This window comes from Lissotriton helveticus, chromosome 2_1 (genome assembly GCF_964261635.1).
Source record: "Lissotriton helveticus chromosome 2_1, aLisHel1.1, whole genome shotgun sequence".
NCBI lineage: Eukaryota > Metazoa > Chordata > Amphibia > Caudata > Salamandridae > Lissotriton > Lissotriton helveticus.
The window spans coordinates 492,022,103-492,044,875 of record NC_136059.1 but is presented as its reverse complement, the minus strand read 5'-3'; positions in this window follow the sequence as shown (position 1 = coordinate 492,044,875).

Below are 22,773 nucleotides of genomic sequence, written 5' to 3'. Positions count from 1 at the left end.
CTTCCGCCACACATTTTTACATATCCATTACACCACTCCAAAATTTTGCTAGGATAGAGCAGTGCCATATTTTGTGCATTAGACTTCTCTCCTCCCGTTCACACCGGAGACACACAGGAGAAGCCACTAATCCCACCCTCCAAAGCCAGACCCTAGTATAGTAAACCCGATGAAGGTACTTGAACTGAATGAGGCACAGGAGCACCGCAATTGAAGCCCCTCACGGGGAGGCCAGCGCCTCCATCCAGTCCTCACCTCAAACTGGGCCCAATCCGTCTCTCAAGCCTCTCTGAGTTTCTGCAGCGTGGATGAGCTATGCTTAACTAGCGATTGGTACATTTTGGATATTTTATGGTCCATAAGATCTCCCATAAACACCTTAGCCTCGATCGGACAAAACTCGTGAAGAGTCTCCAAACCCACAAGAATAGGGGAGATAGCGTTTTGGGACTGAAGGTATCTATAAAATTGGGTCTTGAGCATCCAAAAGTCCCACTGGAGGTCTTGAAAAGACTTCAAACCGGACCCCGCATTACGTCGCCCAAGCTAGAGATACCAATGTTATCACATCCACGAAACTCCGACAGAGCAGCCAACTACCGCAAACATCCATTATACCACAGAGGAATCTCCCTCGTCAACCTATCCCACCACCCCATTCTACGGATGGTCTGCTACCATATCTGAACAACCACCCTAATGAGCGGCAAGGAGTTGGGTAGGGGTGCGGTATATAAAATAGTATGCAGGGTAAACTCCCCCATCCATAGTCATTTGACCGCATACGCGGGGTCCTCTCTATCCCCATACCACCACTCGTTCAAGACGAGCAGATGCGAAGCCATATAGTATGATTGAATGTCTAAGTTAGCCAGCCCCCCACAAAACATTTCAATCTATGTCCTCAGGGCAACCCTAGAGGCTCCTCCCACCCACAGGAATTGCCACAGGGACACATTAACTTGCTGGATCCATTTTGAAAGCACTGGATATGGGTGATTTTGCAATTGATACTGCAGATGGGGCAGCGAAACCATCTTAAAAATGGCTTATCCACCGTAGATAGACAAGGGCATTTGTGACCATGCCCTAAGATCCTCCTGCACACGAGCACATACCGGAGCAATATTTCTGTCCCAAGACACACTGGGCAAGTCAGATAAATATACACCCAAATATTTCACCCCGCGTGGTGAACTGAACCGCCGATGCCCACGGCCCTAGATACGCTGCATCTTCCAGCACCCACAAGGTATATTTGTGGGGGTTCATAAACAATCCTGTTGACTCCCCAAAGACCTGCATAATGCGAAGCAACCTTGGACCCGTCCTAATGACATCTGTAAAAAAGAACAACACATCATCCACATATAACGCAATGCGGTCTCAGAGCCTGTGTGCCCATTCAAATCCCACAACCTGTGTGTCCAGCAGCACCCATGCAGCCAAGGGCTCCATACCCAAGACGAACAGCTAGGGCTGACAGGGGGCATCCCTGATGGGTGCCACGCCCAATGGAAAAGGTGGAGGAAGCAGATCCCGCAATGTCTACCGAAGCTGTAAGGTCTATGTAGAGCAATGTCAGGTAAAACAGGAAGCATGGGCCAATATTCAAGTGGAGCAGAAGTGCAAATAGATACACCCAGCTGAGGGAATTAAACAACCTATCCATATCTGCTAATAACAATGCCCCCTCTTTCCCCAATCCCTGCATGGCAGCTATGGCAACATGTGCCCGGCGAATGTTATGGCGCGTCGCTCTTTGGGGCATAAAATCAGCCTGATCAGGGTACACCAAGGTAGCGATACGGGACCGAAGGCAGTTGGCCAGAGCCTTGGCCAATATTTTGGCCTCCACATTCAGCAGAGAGATAGAGACAGAGGGCGATACGAGGCATTTTGTTCTGGAGATCGGCCCGGCTTATGAAAAACATCCACCTCTGCAAGTCTCTAGTCGCGGGGAAGACATCCTCGCTCTCTTGCTTCATCTATCACTCTAAGGAGATGGGGCCCCAGCTGTGGGAAGTATTTCCCAAAATATTTGCATGGGAAGCAATTAGGACCCAGGGCCTTCCCAGAACTCAAGTCTCATTGGAGAGGGCCCTAGGCGGCAGTTTGTCCAGGAAACTGCAAATTACGTCTTACTGTAGGCATTCCCTGGGTGCATACAGTTCGGTATAGTATCTGGCAAAGCTTTCAGCAATCTCGGAGGGGTCCCCAAGAGACTCTACACCCGGGCCCAATATACTCGGGAGAAACTGACGGTGCAAGACTCCCTGACACAATTTATGGAGCAGCTTGCTAGACTTATACCCCCACTGACAATTCCTGCTCCGGGTGGGCCTCATCCAGCAGGAGGACTACATGCATGTGCTGTGCTAGCAATAGCTGGCGACGCACTTGGCTGCCCCATTTCTCTCTACTACGACACTCAAGCTCTATTAAAGTGGCCTTTGATTTAAAGAGCAACTTCTTCCAAGCTCTGTGTGTGGCGGAACAGAAACAAATATCGACACCCCGTATGGTGGGTTTCACAGCCTCCCAAAGGGGTGCAGTCCCTTCCACCGAACCCACATTAAGTTTACAAGTAATTCTGAAGAGCCTGCTCCATATGCACCCTATACTCCTCGTTCTGCAAATTCCAAACTGATAGGCGCCATCTAAAGGGCTCCCGCATCTGGCCAAACTGTAAGGTCAGAGCAACCGGCAAGTGGTCTGACAGGCCTCATGGAAGAATATCAGTCGGCACCACTCTACGCGTCACCCCAAAGGTAAAAATAAATAGCCTAGCCGGGAGTAGGAATCATGCACCGCCGAGAGATATGTGTAACCCTGTTCCGCCCCATGCAACCAATGCCAAGGATCAACCCAGCCCAGTCCCATCAGCAGGAAGTGTCAATTAGTAGTCTGACAGGCCACAGAGCGTCTCCCCGATTTCCACCTGCCCCTGGCCATGTCAAATACATCATTCCAGTCCCCCCCACTATAGATAGCCCATCCGGCATATCCCCCCACAGGGTCATGAGTTGCTCAACCTGTGGAAAAGTAAATTTTGCCATGTTATATGTGCCTACGTGTTCCCCATGTTATGTTATATGTGCATGATCGATATGCATGTATTCCCCTCTGATCGATTAAAGACGCAATTACAGTTGTGTCCATCTCTAGTATGTCAGTTTCCAGTCCTCGTGAAAGCTACGAATATCAGGCCTATGTAATCCTACGTTGCCACGTTTTACAGTGTGCACGTTAATTCATTGAATTATCCCCGTTTCTAGGCCTCAAAAGGGCCCGGACTCAGATTCAGCTCCTGTCTCCTGAACCCTCACTGAGGAGCGATACAGCCCCCACCTGTATCCCTGACCCTTAGCTTACTTTCATGCCTCGCAGTGCCCGGCTCGGCCTGGCTCTGTCTCCCAGTCTGCCAAGAGTATGTTATGATTCTAGTTATCAGTTCAGCCCTTCCTTCTCTGCATTCCTAAGCTACTGAATCACATCAATAGTTTCCGTCATGGTCTAGCCTTTGTGTCTCCATGTAAGAGAAATACTGTATTAATATTCATAGAATATTCCTTACACACGCACTACATATAGAATAATGCATGCACCAGTCTTAGTGTCTGTTAGCCTTTACCCTGATAACTTTTGGATTCTATCAACATGTACTCTAAACACCAGATACTAGATATGCCTGGGTACATGTCGCTCTGACACTCCAGACTTTAGTCTCCTCTTCTAGCGCAGAAGTCATAGCCCCCAGTCCTCCTGGTAACACGTCATTGTCAGTTTGCGCGCACCACTAGGTTAAAGGTCCCAGCTGCTCAGGTAGCCCCCTCCATGTTTCCGCCCCATTTATGACATATTCTGTTACGTTTGCATCACATGTCTATGTATACGCCCTGTACACGCCTTCTTGTTACATCATCTTACCCTTATCTTTCGCGACTGCTATGAACTACGCCTACTGTATTGAATGTAATGTATTTGTTTAACTATATATACTGTGCACTGTTATTAAAAGTTACCCCCTTATGCTCCCAGATCCTGCCCCCGGCAGCTGCCATCCTATTCCCATGCAGGCTGTCCTGTTCCTGTCCTTTTATGCTTAATTAAAGCCTGTCAACTCCAACTACCTCGAATCTTGACTCTTATTTATTGAGCTACCTGTTTATTGATTATAGTCAAAAATAGAACCGGTAATTAATTATTTATTTACCACATAATGGCGCCCGAATAGGGACTTGCCCTTTCCCCACGCGCCGGAGAAGCCACGCAGGCCCCCTGATCCTCTGCAGCCGTGACGGAACCATACCGGCCACGTGCAGATATTTCTGCTTCAAGTATCCCTCAGGCCCACGGAGGAGACGGAGGTTGCGGTCCAGCGTCCAGACGAGGCGGTGGAGGAACGCGGCGAGTCCCGACCAGAGCCCAAGCCGAGAGTCCAAGGTCCGAGGTATCCGGAGGCCCACCTGTAACTGAAGTCCGAAGTTCGTCCGTCCGTCGTCGTAGCAGTCTAGTCCAGTCCGAGGCCTTCCGTTCTTGCTGCCCGGTGAGTACCGTTGCTGGGGTAGTATCTAGACAGGGTCAAAGTAATTTGTCTCTGGTCCGTGGGTTTGGGTACACAGATCCAACACGAAGTGTCCACCTAGGTGGATGCGGGTCCTGACGAGTCTCTTTATGGGACCGGTATGTTTCGTACTGTTTTAGCAGTGCATCTAGTCATTCTAGTAAGTTCTGTTCTCGAGAAAATTCATGTGTTTCTGTTCTCAGTACTCCAGGTAGTATTTTGTCCGAACTGTTATTTTAAATGTTATTTCATGTGTTTTCAATGTCGTGGTATGAGTGATTTGTTTCAGTTATTATTATTGTGTTTATCGTGTATTGTATTGTGTCCAGACTCCAGTCTAAATTATGCCTCTGTTCTCGAAATTACGTCAGTTAAGAACTAGAAAAGGTCTGCTCGAGGAAGCAGTTCCTGTCCCGCCTAGGGACAGTCCAGGTCATTTTATGTATCATAAGCATGGCATAAGTGCCATATTATATCTAGACTTATGGGTGGAGTACACCAAAGAATTAGAAGAAAAGTATAGATGGCCCGTATCAGGTACGTGGGATGCCGAGTGCATCATGCGAGTAGAAGAAGCATTATGGAAAAAGAAAGCCAGACAGTCCCAGAAAGATGCCATCGAGTTACGGCGCAAAGAATCTCATAAAAGAACTGAAAAAGAAATCAGAAAGTTAGAATTCTCAGAAAGAGCCCAAGAAAGGGAATTAATCGAAATAGGTGAACGAGTTAAAGCCGAAACAGTCAGACAGACAGAGAAATGCCCTCATTAAGGGTATGTATCCTCTTCTTGCCGAGGGCTTGCCAAAAGCAACCCCAGAAGCACCATGTAATTTTCCGCCGCCATTAGTTCCGATTAAGCTACGTCACAAACCGACCGCAGCTGATATTTTTCTCTCGTCCTATTTGGACGACACAGTCCCAGAATATGCAAATCCTGTTCCGCCAGCTCCCGTAAATAATGTAATTCCTGTTCTTCCAGCCACCGGGGCACCTGTTACAGCACCTGTTACGGTACCCCCGGTCCAGCCTACAGTACAAGTACCCGTTACATCGGTCACTCTGCCAGCACGAAGAGTATCCGTCGACGATTCCAGTTTAGGGGCCGCGGGGGGAGGTCCTCCTGGTACCCCGCCGCCACACAAACGTGTAGCATTAGTCGAGTTACATGAACGTGCGTTACAGCGTACGCCCAAATATCAGTCCGTTGCAGATATCAGACGAGCTCTTACCGAATGCCGTTATGATCCAGTCCCAGGCGATGATAATATGGTTATATATTCATTGCGTGTAAGACGGGTGACCGAGTATTTGGACACCCTACCGAATATGAAAGAAGATCTAGACAGATTATATTGTTTCATCCGTACAGGAGACGATCCAGAAAGTATTGGCGAAATCATGTCTCTAAGGAAAGCTGAGACCCAGCTCATGCTATTAAAATTTCTAATTAATTGTTTAGTAAGGGAACAAGATTGTCCGACTAAAGATCCGACCGAAATGAAAGTCCTGACAAGGTGGAGTGATAATATAGCTGAGGGTAGACACAAGACACTCAGTAGTATAGAAAGTATGTACAAGAAAATTCGTAAGGAAATAATAAGGTTTCACGAGAAACGCAAAGCAGCACAAGTAAGCGAGAAGGAAAACGACTCTTCTACTGAAGAGGTAGACGACGAGAATCCTACCAGAATAGCGTATGTAGGTAAAACTAGACTTCCCGACCAACATTCACGCCTAGAACACAAGAAAGTTTTTCATCCTCCAGCACCAGAACAAGGTTCTCTTGAGCAAGTATTTCAAGCTACCGATCACATTCTGAAATCACGATTCGGTTATAGTGAACTAAGTACCATGCATGAACAAGAACTAGCCCGATCAGCAGTCCGATGGGCTACTGATTCTACCACTTTTCCAGACGAAATAGTGGCACAAATGTTTCTGAAACTGCCCCCAGCCGAGCAGCGACTGGTGGGTATGTATATGATCCAGCACCTCATCACACTGTATGAGGGTCAGCATTCTGATCCAGGTCCGTTACATGATGTTCTGAACGAGTTACTCCAGTATAGATGGAAAGGTTTAGGTACCGATTTAATTAGTATCATTCTAGAACAGCGCCACAAATATAGAACGTTTCTGAATCCGCATTTTGTTCATGTCTCACCTCCAGAAAGTAAATCATTTTACATAGATAGACAGCATCCGTTACGAGAAGTACACCCAGTTAGGACAGCGGGTGGTGAAATGCAACGAGTATTTGTTTACACCCCTATCACCAAGATGGAACTCTTAGAGATGAAGAAATTAATTCCCTGTCACGACAAAGATCCAGCAGGGTTCCATCGAGAATTAAAAGACATGCTCCGTATGGGAGAATACACATATCCTGATATCATTAAAATGCTAAAGGTCCTGTTGCCCGCAGGGGTATATGAAAAACTCAAGGAAAAAGAATGGGAGGTGGGAGAGAAAAAGATTGATTGGACAGCTCTAGAAGCTGAAGATAAAATACGAGTACCAGGTACCGGTCTTGGGGACAAATGTAAAGAATTGCCCGAGTTATTGATACAAGTTTTGCCAAGGTTACTAGCCACGAAAAAGGAAGATTGGGATGCAATCTCAGCATGCAAACAGAAACAGGATGAAGACACTAGTGATTTTTATTCTAGATTCGAAAAATGTTTCATTATCAACAGTGGTTTGAAGACAGGTAGCGAGTCATACCCTCATCTTTTTGTTACTAAACTAGTCGAGAATTCAAGTCCACAAGTTAAAAATCGAGTTTTGAAAGTCGAAAGTACCTGGCAAGCTAGTACCCCGTCACAAATGCTTCAGATGCTCCAGTATCACCAGAATAGAATCAGGGAAGAGCAAGAACACGAAAGGAAACGTATGAAAGATACGAAAATGAAAGTACTAGTTGCACAATCTGTTCCACAAGACAGTCAGAAGAGGGGTCTGAATCAAGCCAGTCATCCTGCAGCTCCCGTTAAAGGGACATGCAATTATTGTAAACAGCCAGGTCATTTTATAAACGAGTGTGCAGTTCTGAAACACAACATAGCAACTGGTAAGACTAAAGAAAGACCACGTCCGCCTAGACAAGAACAAGTTTCACCGACTTCTCAGCCACTACAGAATGCACAACAGACAGTTCCAGCACCGCAGCCTATTGCTGCAACACAGCATGTTACACAGCAGATGTACCAGTATGCCCAGACAGAGTATTCAGAGTATCAACCGTATTCATGAAACAGCCTAGAGAGGGAGGTAGACTTGCCTCTCATCGAGATACCTGTAGATCAAGAGGGTCCCTATGTACACAGTCAAGTATTGGGGAAAGACAGAAAGTTTTTGATTGATACAGGGGCAAGTAGGACTACTATCAGTCATGACGAGGTTCCAGGGGCTCCGCTCTCAGGCTCTAGAAATGTTTCCCTTGGATTTTCAGGAAAGCCGATTGTTAACGAGATTTCAAAACCAGTTACTCTAGAAGTTGGTCCATTGTCCCGAACTACTGATTTGTTACTTACGAAATCATGTCCAGAAAACTTGTTAGGCATCAAGACACTGAAAGAATTAGGTGCAGTTATTTGCTGTTCCCCAGAGGGAATCCGATTGTTCTTAAGGGACTTTAAAGGTCACTATGTATTACGCGATTTTGATCCAAGATTATCAAATGTACCACAGCATTTATGGGCGCAAGGTCCAACTGATGTAGGTTTTATGCAAATCACACCCCATCGTGTGACTCTCAAGCAAGGTATAGTCTTGCCACGAATCAGACAGTACAGATTGCCACCTGAGGCTGTAGCAGCCTTATCCAAAATTATTGACGAGCTCATTGCTCAAGGAGTGGTTGTAGAAACTGACTCCAATGTATGTAATTCTCCTATCATTCCAGTCATGAAACGTACTGATCCAAATGCACCTCCAGTATATCGATTAGTGATTGACCTTCGAGAACTTAATAAATGTATCATACCCCAGTATCCAGTAGTCCCAGATATTTCATCCCTACTGACAGCCATTGATTCTGAAGCTACATTTTTTACTGTAATAGACCTCAAGAATGTATTTTTCAGTGTTCCCATTCATCCAGACAGCCAGTACCTTTTCGGTTTTTGTTTAAATGGAAGGAGCTATAAATTTACACGAGCTCCTCAAGGTTTCACAGAAAGTCCTAGTATCTACAGTCAAGCACTTAAGAGACAACTAGACAACATTCACATGCCAACAGACACTGCCCTGCTCCAGTATGTCGATGATCTACTGATCACAGCCCGTTCTGAACGTGACTGCGAGCGAGCGTCACTTACAGTTCTGTATTTCCTAGCCGAGATGGGGCACAAGGTGTCCCCTTCGAAGCTTCAATTCTGTGTCCAGCAAGTGATCTACTTAGGCCACTTACTGTCCAAGTGGGGTAGGCAGTTGACACCAGACCGTATCCAGTTAATAGCGAGTCTTCCACAGCCCAAGACACAGAAGGAGGTACGTGCTTTTATCGGCCTTACTTCTTACTGCACACAATGGATTCCTCAGTATGCATTTCTAGCAAAGCCACTGATACAGTTAACGACACAGGAGGCAGCCGTATCGACTGTTCTCCCTTGGACATCTGAACATACACTTAGTTTTAATGAATTAAAGAAAGCCTTATGCCAAGCACCTGTTCTAGCTACACCGAACTACAGTAAGCCTTTTACACTTTTTGTCACAGAACGTGATGGTACTGCATTATCTGTTCTCACACAAGATCAAGCAGGACAGTACAAGCCTTGTGCTTATTTCTCGAGCACATTAGATCCAGTAGCCCAGGCTTTGCCTGCGTGCCTCAAGTCAGTTGCAGCCACAGCTCTAGCTATCAGACAAAGTGATTCCATAGTATTAGGACACTCCCTGACAGTACAAGTTCCACACTCCGTGGAAGTTCTTTTAAACCGAACACAGACTCAGCACTTGACAATTGCACGTTTAACAGGTTATGAACTGACACTGTTCCAGCCACACATAGAAATCAGACGCTGCAACGTTTTAAATCCTGCTACTCTGTTACCGTCAGTTACTTCAAATCCTGCCACACATGACTGTGTGGAAGTTATTAACACTATGACTAAGCCAAGACAAGACCTGACAGACATTGCATTACCTGATCCCGACCTGACACTTTATGTGGATGGTTCATGTATGAGAACTAGTACAGGAGAACTAGTAGCCGCGTATGCAGTGACTACTGACATTGAAGTTATTGAAACACACCGTATTGACACCCTGTCTGCTCAAGCAGCAGAGCTAGTTGCTCTGACCCAAGCCTGCATACGTGCCAAGAACCTGAAAGTAAACATATATACAGATTCACGTTACGCATTCGGAGTTGTACACGACTTCGGAGTGCTCTGGCAGGAGAGAGGTTTCATGACTTCTCATGGAACCAAGATTCAGCATGGTCTCCTCATTCAAGCTCTGTTAGATGCAATACATTTACCGACAGCTATTGCTATCATGAAGTGCAAGGCACATACGAAAGTTACTGACATCATTTCCCAAGGTAATGATCTAGCAGATCGAACAGCCAAGCTTACAGCTCAGACACCAGACATTCCAGTTAACAAGACACAGACATTCATTCCAGAACAGACTACATGTATGACAGTTAAGGACCCTACACAAGATGTCATAGACATACAGTTACATGCTACTCCCGAAGAAATAAAGAAATGGTCCGAACAATGAGGGGTCCGGACAGATCAGGGATGGTTGACGAAGGGAAAAGCCACATGGTTTCTCCCCGACTCTATGGTTCAAGTCATTATCAATACCGCACATAGTCCAGCACATCTAGGAGAAAAAGCTATGTTAGACAGTATACAGAACCTTTGGTTCAACAAGCACTTACGAGCTGCAGCCAAGCAGAAAGTCCGTACTTGTATGATATGTTGCCAGTTCAATCCAGGTAAAAGTGTCCCGGTGGAACAAGGTGGATTCCAACCTCCTGACCACCCTTTTGAAGTCCTCCAGATGGATTATATTCAGATGGAGCGATGTCGAGGTTTCAAGTATGTCCTCGTAGTTGTATGCGCTTTGTCCAGGTGGACAGAAGCATATCCAGTTCCAGACTACACAGCAGCGACCACTGCCAAGCAGTTGGTTCGTGAATTCTTCCCCCGTTATGGACTCCCTAGGGTCGTGTATTCTGACAACGGCCAGCCATTCTCATCCGAGCTAATGAAACATGTTTCCCTTTTGTTAGGGTACCAGTGGAAGTTCCATTGTGTGCGCCATCCTGAAGCAGCCGGTCTCGTAGAGAGACATAATCAAACTCTGAAAATCCGTATTGCCAAGACATGTAAAGAGAAAGGTGTAGACTGGCTAGTTGCCCTGCCAGTTGCTTTATTCTTTATGCGCATGGTTGCACATTCCAGATCAGGTCTGTCCCCTTATGAGGTCGTATTCGGCCGCCCCCCAAACATGTGGGGTACACCTAGACCCCGCAGTATTACAGATGTTTCCAGTAATATGTTGACAGATTACCTAGCTTCCTTGATGTCTGCCCTACACTCTTGTCGTTCACAGGTTGCCGCTGCATTTCCAGATAATACCGAAGTGAAACCGCATGAGGTCATCCCAGGTGACCTAGTACTGGTCAGGAACTTTGATCGTTCAAGTCCGCTGGAGCCTCGCTGGAAGGAGCCGAGACTAGTCCTTCTGACCACCCGTACGGCCGTGAAGTTGGAAGGCCGCAAGGGTTGGGTCCACCTGTCGCATATCAAGAAATTTCATGGAATCCGAAAAAAGACTTTTAATGACAATTCCAAAGACTGTTCCATTTCTAAAGACTGCCTGAAACAAGACTCTAAATCAGACATTAATCTCAATCCCGAACCGAAAGTTCCTCTGTTAGAGAAAACTCCGCAACAGGAGTATAAATCAAAACTCCGGTCTAGTAAAATAAGTCAGCCAGTTTAATTGTCGAAGTCCCCCTCGGGTGAAACGGTTAGACAGGTATCTGACATGTATGAGATAGACCCCCATAGTGAGAGAGTTAGTCAAAACTCTATCAGATGTATCGTTTTTCTAAGTTTTCTATTGTTTCTAAGTTTGATGGTTACCTGCACAAGTTATGCATTGCATTTATGTTTTCCAATTTCTCATGTAAATAAGTTTTCTAATGCTACAGTAGAGCACACATTTAGTGATCTGCCTCCTCACGAGTTATCCTATCGTCTTGCTATGCGTAATAATACATTCATCAGAATGTTACACTATTCACACCAGACCAGCAATGCCACTAATTGTTGGGTGTGTGGTCGACTCCCCCCTTTCCAGACACCGAAGGGAGTTCTGCCACTCTTTCCTTATCCGTTTTCACATAATGGTTCGTGTGGAGCATGGTCCATGTTAACGTCATCTTCAAATCATATGTCCCTTCTGAATAGAATATGTTTTCCAGACAAGCAAGGTCTCTCCCATAGAACAGGGTTAGATCTAGAAAATGAAGTTTATAATTTAGGTAATTCTTCTTCGAATTTTATGGTCCTGAATGTTCAGTCTGATACTACTCCAGACTTACCTGCTATTTCAGTACTACCAGTAAAAGGCAAATTATGTGTCCGAAATAATGGTTCCGCACATGTAGGACATAGTGATTGTACTACTACTGTCGAGTATAGTGACAGTGGGAAATCTATCTTCAAAGCCTCACGTCATTCTTATTTTGTTTGTGGTCAGACCGCATATGTTCGTCTGCCCCTCGATTGGGATGGAACATGTTACATTGCCTTTCTACTGCCACCAGTATTTCTAGCCCCATCTGATTATCACAGAAACACACATCTAGTACACGTCAGACATAGAAGGGAGATCGAGTCCCCAATTGTCGATCAAACTGAAACTGCTCTAGAACAGTATACAGATTTCAATAAAGGTTTCTTCTTCTTTATAGGACCTGTCCAGAATAGTAAGTTAATACGTAGATTAACCAGAACCCTTGAAGCAGTAGTGAATGAGACTACTTCTGCTCTAGGTAACTTAACCGAAGAGCAATCTGCTATGAGATTTGTCGTGCTCCAAAATCGTCTCGTTCTTGACGTCATACTGGCCGATAGAGGAGGAGCATGTAGAGTCATCGGATCTAGTTGCTGCATTTTCATTCCTAATAACGCGCCGTCTGTTTATTCAGCTATAACCAGACTTCATAAAATTGCCCATCAGCTACACCAGAATCCAGGCACCTGGACATGGTCCGGTTGGCTCTGGAGTATCATATCTGCCTGGGGATGGAAAGTATTGTCATTTCTAGGTATTGCAGTAATGATCATATTCAGTTGCTGCCTCTGTATACAATGTGGCCCTGCGATTTGCGGCATTTGTGCTACCTCTTGTATTCCTAGTCCTAAGTCCCGTTCCAAGACAATTCGAGACGAGCAAATGATGCTATATGAAATGATAGATGGTATCATGAATATTGATGTTTCCTGATGGAAACGTAGGGCACAAGGAGGGAATGTGGAAAAGTAAATTTTGCCATGTTATATGTGCCTACGTGTTCCCCATGTTATGTTATATGTGCATGATCGATATGCATGTATTCCCCTCTGATCGATTAAAGACGCAATTACAGTTGTGTCCATCTCTAGTATGTCAGTTTCCAGTCCTCGTGAAAGCTACGAATATCAGGCCTATGTAATCCTACGTTGCCACGTTTTACAGTGTGCACGTTAATTCATTGAATTATCCCCGTTTCTAGGCCTCAAAAGGGCCCGGACTCAGATTCAGCTCCTGTCTCCTGAACCCTCACTGAGGAGCGATACAGCCCCCACCTGTATCCCTGACCCTTAGCTTACTTTCATGCCTCGCAGTGCCCGGCTCGGCCTGGCTCTGTCTCCCAGTCTGCCAAGAGTATGTTATGATTCTAGTTATCAGTTCAGCCCTTCCTTCTCTGCATTCCTAAGCTACTGAATCACATCAATAGTTTCCGTCATGGTCTAGCCTTTGTGTCTCCATGTAAGAGAAATACTGTATTAATATTCATAGAATATTCCTTACACACGCACTACATATAGAATAATGCATGCACCAGTCTTAGTGTCTGTTAGCCTTTACCCTGATAACTTTTGGATTCTATCAACATGTACTCTAAACACCAGATACTAGATATGCCTGGGTACATGTCGCTCTGACACTCCAGACTTTAGTCTCCTCTTCTAGCGCAGAAGTCATAGCCCCCAGTCCTCCTGGTAACACGTCATTGTCAGTTTGCGCGCACCACTAGGTTAAAGGTCCCAGCTGCTCAGGTAGCCCCCTCCATGTTTCCGCCCCATTTATGACATATTCTGTTACGTTTGCATCACATGTCTATGTATACGCCCTGTACACGCCTTCTTGTTAAATCATCTTACCCTTATCTTTCGCGACTGCTATGAACTACGCCTACTGTATTGAATGTAATGTATTTGTTTAACTATATATACTGTGCACTGTTATTAAAAGTTACCCCCTTATGCTCCCAGATCCTGCCCCCGGCAGCTGCCATCCTATTCCCATGCAGGCTGTCCTGTTCCTGTCCTTTTATGCTTAATTAAAGCCTGTCAACTCCAGCTACCTCGAATCTTGACTCTTATTTATTGAGCTACCTGTTTATTGATTATAGTCAAAAATAGAACCGGTAATTAATTATTTATTTACCACAAACCAGTGGCCATGACAGCGGCGGTGAGGCATACACACACCCCAACACCACCTGCTCCTCATAAATGATGCAGCTAAAAAATAGCTATCTCCCCTGAGTGTCCGTCCATGTTTTAGTATTCTGGTAAGGAACATTGCGGTGGATCAGGATCACCACCCCATGGGATCTCCTCATGAACCGAGAGTGAAACACCTGGTTATAGCCATAGCAGAGAAAGCATAATGCCTTTGTCCCCATTAAATGTGTCTCCTTCAACATAAGGATATCCGCAGGTGCACGCTTAGCCTGCTGAGTATGGCCCCCCTTTGACTTTGTCTAAGGCCCCCTCTTACATTCAAACTCACTATCAGGAAAGTACAGGGGTGAACTCGCTGTCTATCCGATGGGACTGCCATTGAATGCCCCAGTAACAGCTACAGATGGAAAAATAAACATCTCATCAGTCCAGTGAAAGACGTCCTCTGGCAAATCAAAGAAATGGGTGAGTGATTGGTAGATCACACGTAGTCTGGATGGGTATAACAATGCATAAGGGAGCTTCAAATCCCGTAAACGAGCCTTGGCTGCCAAAAACAACTGTCTCTTGTGTTGAACCAGCCTCGTATAGTCAGAGAACACAAGAATACGGGCATTGACTTGCATTAGTGGCTCCTTGGCTCTGGCCTGCTTCAGGATAACATCACGATCATGAGAATTCAATAGTATGGCTATAACATGCCTCGGCCGAGCGCCCAGTGGCTGCTTCTGCATCAGAGCTCTATGTGCGTGTTCCACCACAAATCAGCGGGACAGTAACTCCGGGGAAAGCCATCTCTCCAGCCAATAGGCAAGGAACCACTCCATGTTTCCTCCCCTCGCATCCCTCAGGGTGTAGTGTAGTTCCTATATTCCCAATAGGCTCTGCGCATTGGAATAATATATTTAGCAGTGTAGACGTAGGACTGAGGTCGACTAGGTCTCTACTGACTATATTAGACTTAACTTTTTGCCAGCTAGCTCAGAGGTCACTAGAAACTTTCTCAAATAAACAAGGAGGAGTTTATCCTCCCTGGATAGACAAGAAGGGATTAGCTTCAGACAACCATATAACATGACAACTTTGCTCCCTCAGAATAAGAGTGTATCTCTAGAGTCGTGTGAAAACAATAGACAGCTATTTCACTCAGTCAAGTGTGCATACTTAGTTTCACCAGAGTGCAGAGAAAAGAGAGACGGGCGTTTTCAATAAAAGGTGTAATTTATTGAGCAGTCTTCTTCCTCATACAAGAGAAATGAAGTGCCACAATTGCAATACTCATAGTAAAGTAAAGTGCGTACAGTAAAAGGAGGATTATAAAATAGTACTGTAAAAGCATTGATATGGTTTCTTAGCCATAAGATACGTTAAAATAGATAGAATATATACATACTTATATACATTGACTAACGTACTCAACTGGTGCTTCTAAATACGCCTACCTGTGTGTACCTGACCTAACCCTAATACGTGGGAAGGAGTAAGTAAGTAGCAGTTTAAGTTAAGTTGGGTTTGCCAAGAATCTGACTCAAGAATTCTCTTTAAGGGTTTAGTCAGCTCCGTACCTGGGTAATAGAAAGCAGGAGGTCTTGTATCTCTCTCTTATTTATTTATTTATTTATTTTGAAAGTTTTATATAGCGCGAACAGGATCTTTGCAGATATCAGAGCGCTTTACAAAGCAGGGAATACCAACAAGAGAGTGGAATTAAACATAATAAGTGGGAAGGGTAGGTGCGTGAGGGAGCAAAGTAGTACAACACATCAATAATACAAATATTAAAGTTAAGACTCGATATCACAGTAACACGCGAAGGTATCTGGAAACACCGGAGCTGGATTTCTCGGCAGGAGAAAAGACAGGGTCTCTCTCAGTGCGTCAAAGAGGAGGGGCAGCGTCCGTGGGCTCTCGCATCAGCTGGGCTCTCGGGCAAGTAGATAGCTGCTCTGCTCCAAAACCACCACCGTGTCTTTGCTTAAGGCAACGTTGGTATATTTATACCTGAAAGGTGCCGGGTTTGAGGTAAGGTTGGACATAAGACGTCAATAAAGATGTCACTAAGAACTGGCCGTTCTTACAGTGCTTTACAGGAGTTCTAGGATGAAATCAAAACAAAAGCAAGGGGGATTTCCCAGGTTGCTGGAGGTTTGGATTGTTTAGAGAACTTGTTGTGCTTTCTAGGGGGCCGGGGAAGTAGCCTTGCTTAATGTGACAGCATGAGCTACGACTGAATATGGATATGATTATTATGCCGTTGTATGGATATTATTGATTGTAACCGGACAAGGGCATAAAATAGGAATGTCGGTTTAGGCTCCTGGATAAAAACACACTAAGGGAAACCAACAAGGCAGAGGTTATTCCTTCTGACCCTGCCCTCTGCATCCTCCACCCATGTAGCCAGTCCCACTGAACTACCTCCAACAAAGCTACTTTTTTTTGTAGGGTAACAACAGTATCTTCCACAGCAGAAATTCTAGTCTTGGCTTCTGTGATGCGCCCCACCTCATTGGCAGGTCCTGCTGCAGTAGCATGACATCGGACCCAACCACCCCGATCTTGGCGTCCAAGGCGTCCCTGGACTGTGTAATGGCCGCCATGAGTCCAGGATTGTCCGGCATGCCATCAGTCGCTCCCCACCCTGATCCGTCGCAGCAGCCCTGGGGCCGGTCAATTTGTCCAAGGTTTTATCCTTCATCATAGTTGCCACTGGGCAGCGTAACTCCCAAGGACCGTCACACCTCCACTTACTGTACAGATTGGGTAGGATATACCAGCCTTATAGAACCAATACACTAGGAGGCTTGCAACCCACCCGGGAATCCATCTTGACTCCTCACAACACAAGCTGGCCAAGGGTGCTCCGGTGAGACCACCTGCCCAGAAGCCGAACCAGGAACTAACCCAGCTGCCTCCACAGACAAGCTTGCCCCCCCTAATTGGGGCCCCATTGCTCCCCGCCTCAGCTTCAATAGAGCAGATATGATTTGTGGTCCACTTCCAGGTAGCAAATGATCCGACTCCCAATGCAGACCGTGTCCCAGCCCCTCAGTATCCAGCCACCATGTCTCGGCACCAATCCACATTGCCAAGCCCCAGACCAGGCTGTCATTTGGGGCCATGGGACGGAGTCCCCAGATCAAGACGCTCCACACAGCCTCAGGAGGCAATGGCTGCACTGCCACACAAATAGCGTCAAGATTAGGGAGCATGGGAGTTCACCCCAGACTTCTCAGCCTTCTCAGCCTTCCCCCAGATGACCACAGGCATTCACAGCACAAGCCTGGGCCCCCAATATATCTCTGCAGCTCCACAGCAACAGGCGCGGCTTGCGCAACCCGATCCGGCTGCCGAACGCAAGACCGCCCACCAAGCAGAGAGGGGAGGGGGCAATGAGGCAATGGCAGGCCTTAATTTAGGAGCATCAACGATCAAGGGTTTGTCCACAGGGTCAAATACATAAGTATGAAAAATTGCCAAATCGGCTTCTCTCCCTGAAAATTGAGGCACTTATGGTGGGCCGCTCACGGGGAAATCGCCGCCATCCAGGATCCCCGAGTTCCCACTGAGCCGCCACCTGCGTATCTCCGCAGTGAAGGTACAAGGGAGCCACCCGATCTTCACGCCCCCCACCGGGGCCTCCATTGCGGTCCTAGGTGACACACCTGCGCTTGCTTACTGGCAAATTGAGGCTCACTATGGAGAAATTCAGCAGAGCCCAGAAAGAATGTCCCACTCTTGAGGGCTTGACACAACAGGCCTCAGTCCATGTGTCAACTGAAGCCCCTCGAGATTACCTAATCTATTGGGAGAATAATCTCCTTTATAATGCACCTAGGACGCCTGGTGCTGTGGCAGTCCATGTGCTTGTAGCCCCCAGCGTTACAAGACCTTCCTACTGGGTTTGGTTCACAACATACCCCTGGCTGGACATTTAGGGAAAGACAAGACCTTTATCAGGCTTTCTATTTGCCTAGATTGAAGACAGTCTCAGATGCATTCTGTAGGTCTTATTCCACCTGCCAGGCCAGTGGGAAATTAGGGAAATAGCAAAAAAGCTCCCTTGATCCCATTACTAGTTATTGGCACTCCCTTTCAAAGGGTTGGCATCAACATCATTGGAACCTTTGGACCCCAAGACAGACGTAGGCAACAGGTTTGTCCTGGTCTGGTCTTGGTGGATCATGCCATCTGCTATTCCTCTGAATTTAGTGTCTGCACCTGTGGCGGCTAGATCTCTGATGGGGATCTATAACCATTTTGGGTTCCCCACGGAGGTAGTCGCTGACAGAGGGACTAAATTCATCTCCGCGTACATGAAGTCCATGTGGCATGAGTGTGAAGTAACTTACAAGGTCACCACTGTTGCGTAGTTCCTATGTGACCTATAAAGGATCTGCGCGTGTGGGTAACATAAACTGTAGGACTGGTGTTAGACTAATTCCGTACACCCCCACCGGGTATGTTAGCCTGTCTGTATCAGTTGGCTCACCGTGCCACTATAATCTCCTCTTACCGAGGAGAAAATAGTGTCTGGCAACCTCAGAACATGACAACCCTGATCCCTCAGGATTGTGGAAACAATGTACTACTTTTCGCTCAGTCACTTGTGCTTACTTAGTTTGTCTCAGAGAGGTACGCAGAAGAAACAAGCTGGGTGTTCAATAATCGTTTATTGACCAGTTATTATTCTTGTGAAGAATAGATGTGCTGCAACAACCTTTAGACAGTATAGGATATACATGATTAACAGTACTATGAAGGTAAAGGCATGGTATAGTTCTACCATCTTATTCAAATCGTGAATACATTCAAGTATATAAAACACATGGAAAAAGGTGTATACTCCAACGATGCCTCCCTAACTAGATGTGCCTAAGTGTACCTAGCAAGGGTAGAGGTGTTAAGCCAAGAATCCCTCTAGGATCTAGTCAACCCCATTATCTTACTTGAGACTGTGGGACCCCATCATAGTTTCGATCTGGACACCCTGCAAGGGATGTTAGACCACTGCGAGCTGGAGTGTCTGCATGCAGGAACCTCAGAGTCTCTGGTCAATTTGACGGACGGGTAGTCTCAATCTCCTCTAACTATCTTAGCAAGATGTGATGTAGATATACCCATAGGTCTCCCTAGGGTTCCTACCTTGCTGTATTACTGTGTCGGCCTAGGGATGACGTTGGGCATGAACTTTGTACAAAGATTTTATGCAGGAGATGGCAGTCCTGCTGTGCTTCTGAGAACTCTCAAGCCTAATGTATGAGATTTCGAACTGGGAAAAAATCTGCATTCTGAATGCAGTGTAATATCTAGGTAAATGGTCAGTCCCTGTAAACCGTGACAAGTGTAATGTAGGGAGAGAATATAGGTGAAGGGTAACAAGTTTACTGAGGCCAATATTTTAGTACCTATATGGAATATAACACCCCACCATATTACCCCCAAACCAGTGGTCTTGTGGAGAGATTCAACAAAACTTTGAAGGGCCTAATTATGGGGCTGCCTGGTCCCCTGAGGCATCCTCTTTCCATGCATTCTCTTTGCACACAGGGAAGTACCACAGAAAGAAGTAGAGTTTAGCAACTTTGAACTCCTCTATGGACACCCTATTAGGGGGACCACTGACCCTTGTCAAGAAGGGGTGAGAGCCAGCTCCTAGGAAACTACCACAGGATGTGGTAATCTACATGCAGGTCCTCAATACCTAGATGCACCGCTTTTGGAAGAAGGCAAAAAGCAATTTACAAGCCAGTCAAAAAGTCATGAAGCTCTTGTACAACCAAAATGCCACTCTGGTGCTGTTCAAGCCTCCCCAGAAACTGTGGACCATGCACCAGTGAAGCCCAGGGCTCTCTAGGACTGCTGGACCAGCCCCTGTGAAATCAAGGAGTGCAAGGGTGAGGAGCTCCATACCACTAGGATCCCCATAGAAACCCCATAAGGGTGCTCCATGTGAACAGATTCAAGCTTCACTTCAAGATGTCTGAAGTCAGCATGTTCCTCATGACATATGAGGGGTAGAAGAGGAGAGTGAACCTCTCACTGACCTCCTCTGTGCACAGGAACATGAAGGGTCAGAAGAGGATGTCAACATCTCTTAGACCTTGCCCCCGGAACAGCAGCTTGTTGACAGTTGCTGGGATAGCAGAGGCCATCCCACCCGCCTAACGTACGACGCCGCCACCCTCACTGCGCTCAACACCGGCCGACTCCCCGACTGCAACCTAGCCGTCCCAGGACGTACCCATGGACCCTTCACCTGCCAATCCTGCAAGTTCTCCTGCATCAAGTCCCACACCACACCCACAAACGCCAAACAGAGATCCAACAATAACCACCTGAAGTGTATCCTACTCAACACCCGCTCGGTCCACAGACATGCCATTGAACTATGGAACTTACTCGACACCACATCGCCGAACGTCGCCTTTCTTACGGAAACCTGGATGAACGCCTCATCAGCGCCCGACATCGCCATAGCCATCCCGGACGGTTACAAGATCATCCGAAGAGACCGCATCAACCAAACAGGAGGAGGAATCGCCATCGTCCCCAAGAACACCATTCGCATCTCGACTAGCTCAGAAGACACCCTCATAGCCACCGAACACCTCCACTTCCAGATACACACCGACCCCAAGACCACATTCAGAGGCACCATCATTTACAGACCCCCAGGACCCCGCACACAATTCAGTGAAGACATCGCTGACTTTATCAATCCACACGCCCTCCCCTCCGACGACTACATTGTCCTAGGGGACCTCAACTTCCACCTAGAGAATAACAAAGACAACAACACCACCACCCTGCTGGACAACCTCGCCAATCTCGGACTCAAACAACTGGTGAGTACCCACACCCACTACGCCAGACACACGCTCGACCCAATCTTCTCCTCCAACAAGCACATCTCCTTCGATCACGTCACAAGACTCCACTGGACAGATCACAGCTGCGTCCACTTCAGCTTCAAAAAGACCACGACCCACCACCACCCGCAACAAGTTCCCCGCAGAAACTGGAACAAAGTTACCACCGACCAGCTCACCACATCTCTGAACCAAAACCTTCCCACCATATCAACGGACCCAAATAAAGCAGCCATCAATCTCGCACAGTGGATCACCCACTGCGCTGATGAATTAGCACCCTTGAAAAACCATCACAACAAGCCAGGAAACAAAAAAGCCTCCTGGTTCAACGACAACCTCAAGAACTCCAAAAAGAACTGCCGCGCCCTCGAGAAAGTCTGGCGAAGAAACCCAACCACAGATAACATGACCGCCCTCAAGGACGCCACCCGCAAACACCACCAACTGATTCCCTCCACCAAGAAATCAGCATTCAAGGATCGACTAGACAACAACGCACACAACAGCAAGGAACTCTTTAGCATTGTCAAAGAGCTTACCAATCCCAGCGCCGGCAACAACGACATCACTCCCTCTCAAGACCTCTGCGACTCTCTAGCCTCATTCTTCCACAGCAAGATCGCGGATATACATAACAGCTTTGGCGACCAGTCCACTCCCTCCACCACCGAACTGAAGCCCCCCTCCACCACCCTTCGCGCCTGGACCCCGATTAGCACCGAAGACACCATCCACCTGATGAACTCCATCCACTCCGGATCTCCAACCGACCCATGCCCCCACCACATCTTCAACAAGGCCGACTCCATCATCGCACCCCAACTCCGGAACATCATCAACTGCTCCCTCAACACCGCTACCTTCCCGGAAAGCTGGAAACACGTCGAACTCAGCGCCCTCCTGAAGAAACCTACTGCAGACCCCACCGAACTTAAAAACTACCGCTCTATCTCAAACCTCCCATTCCCCGCCAAAGTCATAGAGAAGACCGTCAACAGTCAGCTCGCCGCCTTCCTCGAGTCTAACGGCTCCCTCGACCCCTCACAGTCAGGCTTCCGAGCCAACCACAGCACTGAGACCGCCCTCATCGCAGCCACAGACGACATCCGGACACTACTCGATAACGGGGAAACAGTGGCCCTCATCCTCCTGGACCTCTCCGCAGCATTCAAAACTGTCTGCCACCGCACCCTTGTACAACGCCTCAGGGACGTCGGGATACAAGATAAGGCCTTGGATTGGATCATCTCGTTCCTCGCCGGAAGAACCCAAAGAGTCCGCCTCCCCCCTTTCAGATCAGAGGCCACCGAAGTCATCTGCGGCGTACCACAAGGATCATCGCTTAGACCCACCCTCTTCAACGTCTACATGAGTCCCCTCGCATCCATCGCACGCCAACACAACCTCAATATCATCTCATACGCTGACGACACACAGCTGATCCTCTCCCTCACCAAAGACCCAAACACCGCCAAAACCAACTTACACGAAGGAATGAAAGACGTAGCCGAGTGGATGAAGAACAGCCGACTGAAACTGAATTCAGACAAGACGGAAGTCCTCATCCTTGGATCATCCCCCTCTGCATGGGACGACTCATGGTGGCCAAAGGCCCTAGGAAGCGCAC